This window comes from Capricornis sumatraensis, chromosome 16 (genome assembly GCF_032405125.1).
Source record: "Capricornis sumatraensis isolate serow.1 chromosome 16, serow.2, whole genome shotgun sequence".
NCBI lineage: Eukaryota > Metazoa > Chordata > Mammalia > Artiodactyla > Bovidae > Capricornis > Capricornis sumatraensis.
In genome coordinates, this window is record NC_091084.1 from 52,981,473 (window position 1) to 52,989,248 (window position 7,776).

Genomic DNA, 7,776 nt, shown 5'->3' on the forward strand with positions numbered 1-7,776 from the left:
AATATTATGACCCTGTGCCTGTGCTTGTGCCTGTGTGCTAAGTTGCTTTAGTCATGTCCGACCCTGCAACTGCACAGACTGTAGCCCGCCAGGCTTCTTTGTCCATGGGGTTCTTCAGGCAAGAATTCTGGAATGGGTTGCCATTACCTCCTCCAGAGGATCCTCCTGATGCAGGGATCGAACCTGAGTCTCCTGTGTCTCCTCTGTTGCAGGTGGATTCTTTACTGCTGAGCCACTGAGGAAGCCCCATTATGAACAAGGGTATACAAATATCTCTTTGAGTCCTTGCCTTCAGTAAACCTAGGAGTGGAATTACTGGTAGGTTCTATGTTTAACACATTATGTTCTATGTTTAACCTTTTGAGAAACAATCAAACTGTCCCACAGTGGCTGCACCATTTTACATTCCCACTAGGAATGCCCAAAGGTTCCAATTTCTTAACATCTTTGCCAGTGCTTGTTATTTTCCATTAAAACAATTTTTTTAATCATAGTCATCATAGTAGGCATAAGGTGATTTGCATTTCCCTAAGCTGAAACTCCAGTACTTTGGCCACCTCATGCGAAGAGTTGATTCATTGGAAAAGACTCTGATGCTGGGGGGGATTGGGGGCAGAAGGGGACGACAGAGGATGAGATGGCTGGATGGCATCACTGACTCGATGGACGTGAGTCTGAGTGAACTCCGGGAGTTGGTGATGGACAGGGAGGCCTGGCGTGCTGCGATTTATGGGGTCGCAAGGAGTCGGACACAATTGAGCGACTGAACTGAACTGAACTGAATGAATAACAACACTGAGCGCTCTTTCGTGTGTTTATTGGTCTTTTGTATATCTTCCTTAAAGAAATGTCTATTCAAATTATTTGCTCATTTTTTGAATTGGGTTATTTTTGTTGTTGTTCAGTCACTAAGTTGTATCTGACTTTGGGTAACCCCATGGACTGTAGCATGCCTGGCTCCCCTGTCCTTCACTATCTCCCAGAGTTTGTTCAGATTCACGTGCATTGAGTCTCGGTGATGTTATCTAACCATTTCCTCTTCTTCCCCCACTCCCTTCTCCTTTTGCCTTCAATCTTTCCCAGCTTCAGGGTCTTTTTCAAAGAGTCAGCTCTTCACATCAGGTGGCCAGAGTATTGGAGTTTCAGCTTCAGCATCAGTCCTTCCAATGAATATTCAGGACTAATTCCTTTAGGATTGACTGTTTCAATCTCCTTGCAGTCCAAGGGGCTCTCAAGAGTCTTCTCCAGCACCACAATTGGAAAGGATTAATTCTTTGGTGCTCAACCTTCTTTAACGGTCCAATGCTTATATTTGTACATGACTACTAGAAAAACCATAGCTTTGTTTATTGGACCTCTGTCGGCAAAGTGATGTCTCTGCTTTTTAATATGCTCTCTAGGTTTGTCATATTTTTTTTTCCAAGGAGCAAACCTCTTAATTTCATGGTTGCAGTCACTATCTGCAGTGATTTTGGAGCCCAAGAAAATAAAATTTGTCACTGCTTCCACTTTTCCCCCCTTCTATTTGCCATGAAGTGATGGGACCAGATGCCATGATCTTAATTTTTCAAATATTGAGTTTAAAGCCAGCTTTTTCACTCTCCTCTCTTACTCTCATCAAGAGGGTGTTGACTTTTAGGAGATCTTTATTTTTTCTGGATACTAGACCCTTATCAGAGATATATCTGCAAATGATTTCTCCTATTCTGTAGGTTGTCTTCTCACTTTCTTGATCATCTCCTTTGATGCACAGAAGCTCTTTTCTTCTTTTATTGCCTGTGCTTTTGGTATCTGGAGAAGGCAATGGCACCCCACTCCAGTACTCTTGCCTGGCAAATCCCATGGACGGTGGAGCCTGGGGGGCTGCCGTCCATGGGGTTGCAAAGAGTCAGACATGACTGAGCGACTTCACTTTCACTTTTCACTTTAACGCATTGGAGAAGGAACTGGCAACCCACTCCAATGTTCTTGCCTGGAGAATCCCAGGGACGGGGGAGCCTGTTGGGCTGCTGTTTATGGGGTCCCACAGAGTCGGACATGACTGAAGCGACTTAGCAGCAGCAGTAGCTTTTGCTTTCATATTCATAAAATTATAGTCATAAAGATGTTCCCTAATGCTTTTTCAAAGATTTTAAAAACAGTTTTAGCTCTTAAGTTTAGGTCAATTTTGAGTTAGCTGTTTTGTATATGACATGAGGTAAAGGTCTGATTTTATTCTTTTGTATATACAAATCCAGTTGTCTCAGCCATTTGTTAAAGAAAAATTTTTTTTTCTATTGAATTGAGTTGGCATCCTTGTCAAAAAGCAATTGGCCATTGATGCATGGGTTTACTCCTGGATCTCAATTTTATTCTAATGGTCCTTGTGTCTATCATTATGCCATTACAACTCCCACCCTTTTTTTTACTGTTGTAGCTTTGTAGTATACCTTGAAGGGTAAAGTCTTTCAAATATGTCCTTTTTCAAGATTATTTTGGCTATTCAGGATCCCTTGAAATTTCATATGAATTTTAGGATTAGCAATCCATTTCTGCATGAAAGACTTGTAATTTTGATAGGGCATGATGTGTTTTATTGTCCAGAAATTTTATATTTTGATATGGTTAAATTACCTATCTTTTCCCTTATGACTTTTGTGTTATGCATGTTGTTTAGGAAGGTCTTCCCTATCCCAGGGTTATCAATAAATTATTCTACTTGTTTCTGATATCTTTATCATTTTATGATTATAAGTCATAATGTAATATAATTCACCTGGAATTTACTTTTGCATATGGTGTGAAGAAAAAAATATAACTATTTTTTTTGCTAACTGGATAACTAATTGTCCTTACATAAATTATTGAAAAGATTTCTTTTTTCTATATATTTGAAATGCTACCTTATATTAAATTCCTACATGGGAGGATCTATTTTTGTTCTCTATTCTATTATTAATCTTGCCTAATCCTGCCTATCTTTCCTCATTCTTAAAAATATTTTTGTGGTATTCTTTTTGAGATGAGTTTTAGAAACAACTTGTCAAATTCCATAACAATGAAATCCTATTAGAATATAATAGGAATATATTGACTTCATAATTTGTGTAAATTACATTTTTATTTTTAGTCTTTCCAACTCCAAACATTTATATTTTTTCTTTCATTTAGATATTCTTGTATGTTCTTCAGTTAATTTAATTGATTCCATTAAGATACATGAAATATATAATTGATACAATCAAATTAATTTATGTTGTTCATTTTCATCTAGTAAATTTTTTTCTTGTTATACTCCTAAATATATTTGGTTTTGTTGCTATCGTGAATGACTTTGTTTTTACTACATTTTTAACTGGACATTACTGGGATGCATAATAACTTCTGAATATACTATCTATATATTACTTCCTACAGGTTTACTAACAGAGTTAAGCAGAGATCTATATACAAGCTTGTTCAGTGTAGCACCATAAAAGCAAATAATCAGAAATAGTCTATTTATCATTATGATATTGATTTATATATATAATACATCTCTACAATGAAATACTTTGAAGCTTTATTTTATTTATTTTTGACCATGCCCCTGGCTTGTGGGATCTTTGTTCTCCGACAATGGACTGAACCCGGGCCCTCAACAGTGAAAGTGCAGAGTCCTAACCACTGCCTGCCAGGGAATTTCCTATGTTGCAGTTTTAAAAGGAATGAAGTATGGGAAGTTGCTGTATAACACAAGAAGTTCAACTCGGTGCTCAGTGACAACCTAGAGGGGTGGGATGGGATGGGGGTGGGAGGGAGGTTCAAGAGGGAGGGGATATACGCATATTTATGGGTGATTCATGTCGTATGGCAGAAACCAACATAACATTGTAAAGCAATTATATTTCAATTAAAAAAGAGAAAATAAAATGCTTGGCAAATAAAAAAAGGTTAATACCATATTATAAATCAATGTGTAGAAAATAAATTTGGTGGTCTTCTTCAAGTGAAAAAAAAAAGGAATGAAGTAGATCTATGTAGTCTGATATGTGAAGTTCTTTAAGATATATCAAAAATATATTGTTACATAAAGAAGAAGCAACATGTAGAACAGTGTGCAAATGCTACATTTGTGTTTTTATATTCTTGTATATACCATGAGGTCGCAAAGAATCAGACACCACGGCTGAGTGACTTTTCACTTTCACATATATAAATATTTCTGAAAGGATGGATACACACTAAATTGTAAATGGTGTTAATTGTTAATGATGATGCTTCTAGAAAGAGACTGGGAAATTGGTGTGTATCTGTAAAATGAGGTGTTCACGCCCATTTTTCTCTTCTGGGGAGCAGGGGAACACTGTTTCCCAACCTTCCTAGGAGATGTGATCTCACCAGTGAGGATGTGGGCAAAGAGTGTGTCACTTCAGGTCTAAGGCAATTAAATGTCAGTGTGAATGTCCACCCCCTTCTCCCCTCATCGCAACCTTTCTCCCATCTGAACAGTTGGAATCAAAGAACTTTGAGATGATGGAGATGCTGGTGGAAGCAGCTTGGATCTGAGTCACTGATGAAGGAGAATAGTATACCAACATGGTCTACCCGGCACTGGAATATGAGGGAGACATAAATGTTTGTGTTTAAAGCCACTGAGATCTGAAGGCTTATTCTGAAAGCTGGGGTCTTTGTCCTGGAATCTGGGCTGGACTAGGACTGCTCTGGCCAACAAAACACAGAGGAAGTAATGCTATGCTAGTGTCTGATCTCGAACCTTAATAGACTAGCAGCTTTCTTGCTGTCTGCTGGAATGCTTGTTTTGGGATGTAGCCTTTCAGAGCCTAGCCACCGTGTTCGTGTTCGGAGAAACCTGAGCTGTGTGAGGGGCCACATGCAGGGCTTTCATTTTAGGTTTTCAGCTAGGTTTCACCTTCCAGTCAATAGCCAGCATCTCCTGCTGGTTAAATCAGTGAGCTATTATCAGCAACCAACCCCACCGAGTCTTCATATGACTCCAGTGGTTGTGACTACAACTATGTAAGAAACTCAAATCAAGAATCACCGGAGCTCAGCCAACACTCAGAATCATGAGAGCTCTTAAGAAAGAGTTGTATTAAGTAAAAAATAACCAAGAGACCTGGAGGAGGAAATGGCAACCCACTCCAGTATTCTTGCCTGGGAAATCCCATAGACAGAGGAGCCTGGCAGGCTGAACACACATACACACACAAAACCAAGAGACCACTGAATAGTCTGTCCTATGCTAGCCAATAGACACATGTGAAGCAAAGAGGCTTTCTCTTATACTATTTGAATTTCTGACTATGTGCATGTTATTTTTCAATTAAAAATAGTTACAGTTTTGAATTCAAGACTTCTATGCACTGGGTCGTGAGAATTGTTTCTGCATATTTTTAATGAGAGCAACAGGGGTAAATATTTACTGATCACCTAGTCAGCTGATGCCAGGCCCTGTTCTAGGTGCTTGAAGACAGAGCTGGGATCAAGGCTGAACTGGTCCCGGCTATCCTGAAGCTTCCAGCCTGGTAGGAGAGATAGGTCATAAACAACAAAACAAGCAACAAATAACACAGAAGCATGATCCTTTCTGAGAGTGATAAATGCTCTGAAAGGAACAACAACTGGATGATCTGCAGACGCTGATTAGGATAGGAGCTATTTCATTCAGATTGGGTCTTCTGAAATCTGACTTGCAGGCAAGAGTCAGCCCATAAATGTTTAGGAGGAAGAGCACCAGGAATAGGGGACAGCCAGGGCAAAGGTTCCACAGTGGGAGTTTGCCTGTGATTTCTTTTTCTTTTTTTAGAAAAATTGATTTATTTTTGGCTCTACTGAGTTTTTGTTGCTGCGCAGGTTTTTCTCTACTTGCGGTGAGTGGGGACTACTCTAATTGCAGTGGCTTCTCTTGTTGCCCAGCACAAGCTCTGGGGCTTCAGTAGTTGCGGCTCCCAGGCTCTAGAGTACAGGCTGTAGTTATGGTGCACAGGCCTAGTTGCCCCTCAGTTTGTGGGATCTTCTCGGACCAGGGATAGCATCCCTGTCTGCTGCACTGGCAGGCAGATTCTTTACCACTGAGCCACTGGGGAAGTCTTAGCAGTCATTTCAGTGTTGTGAATAAGGTTTCATTCAACAGTAGGAGAGGTAAAGGCAGAGATGTGGGCAGGAGCCAGACTAAGCAGGGCCTTGAAAGCCACAGAAAGGATTTAGGAATTTGAGTTGAATATTCGGAAAAGCTTTAGGAGGGTTTTAAGTAGAGTAACAGGAACTGATTTAGGTTTTAATAATCACTCTGGCTGCTGGGAGATGCCTAATCCAGGTGCAAGTTTCAAACTACACTCTAAAGTACATTAGGTCTCTAAATCATGATATAATCACTTTTTATATTTATTGGTCATCACTTCATGGCTTTCTAACATAATCAAAGATTTATTAAGCAGCATGTTAAATGTGAAGCATAAATAATTTGTCTCTATATTATGAATATCATCTAAAAATTTAAGTGAACTTATATAGTACAACTTTTCATATTCTAAAGATAAAAATATTTTTAGTCAAAATCAAATACTTCTTTATCATGTACTATTCAAACATGACAAAACTATTTTAAATTTCCTAGATTAGGAAATCCTGACCCCAATATGACTCTCCAACTGAGAGAAATAATACCTCTCTGCCTCACAGTAAGGCAAAGCCTTGACAATATGCCCTTCAATATACACAGCCTCAGTTCCTTTGATGGCGTCCCCAGGCACCTGCAAGTCACTCACTCCTAAGAGGGAATTTAATTGTTGCCAATTGGCCCTGAGCCTCCATGGGTACCATCCCCTTCTCCTGGGCACAACTTTTAGTTAATGTTAACACCCACCACCCATTCCTTCAAGGGACAAGGCTAGGGTTAGGCTGGGGCCGAGTTTAGAGAAGGCTTAACTAAAGTGGAGGCTCAACAAAGCTTTGCTGGAAGAGGTGACTTATGAGTAGGAGTCAGGCCCACTAGAGGGAAAGGTGTTGTACACAACACGCATGGCATGTGCAAAGGAAATGAGGGTCAAAGACAATGGCACAGGAGGACTGAGCGCAATTCATTGTGGTTTCAAAGCACAGCAGCATACACGCTCCTGCGGGGTCTCCAGCAATTACAGCTTTCCAAGACTTGCCACCCATTCCCATTTGCATTTCAACAGACCTGTCACTTCTACGGCCTGCAGGGCTCCACTGAATCACTCCTTTCATACTTCACAGCAGCCTGTTTGCAGAGCTCTGGACTGGGGTCTGGCTGGAGACAGTTTTATCACAGTTCCTGCAAGCTGAGGACTCAAGTGAATGTACCAGCAAGAAGAGATGCTGCCGCTCTTCCAGAGCCACCCACATGGAGTGATAGGTGCTGGCCGGCTCACCCATCCCCTCTTGTGCAGTCTCAGGAAAGCCTTTTTTTCCCCTCTGGGGCAGGGGTTTGCTCGATGAAATCAGCTGTATTCCTTTACTCTCAAGGTCGTAAATTTCCTGCGATGAACTGGAGCCTAAAACCTTGCTCCGGATAAGGGCAGTTCTGCCTCCCGTCCTTCCAGGCCCGAATCTACTGGAAGTCTTTAATCCTCAAAGCTCTGCGTTTGTTCTTCTCGTTCGCTGCCTGGTATCCGTTTCTCTCGGCCAATTCCTATTTCATTCCTCGTGATCCAGATCAGTGCCATCACCTCTGCAAAGCAGGGCCTCGTCCCTCAGTCCCTTCCTCTTCCGTACTTTCGTATCTCGCTGTTTCACACTGTCTGCCTTGTGTCTGTGTCGCCTCGCCTCACA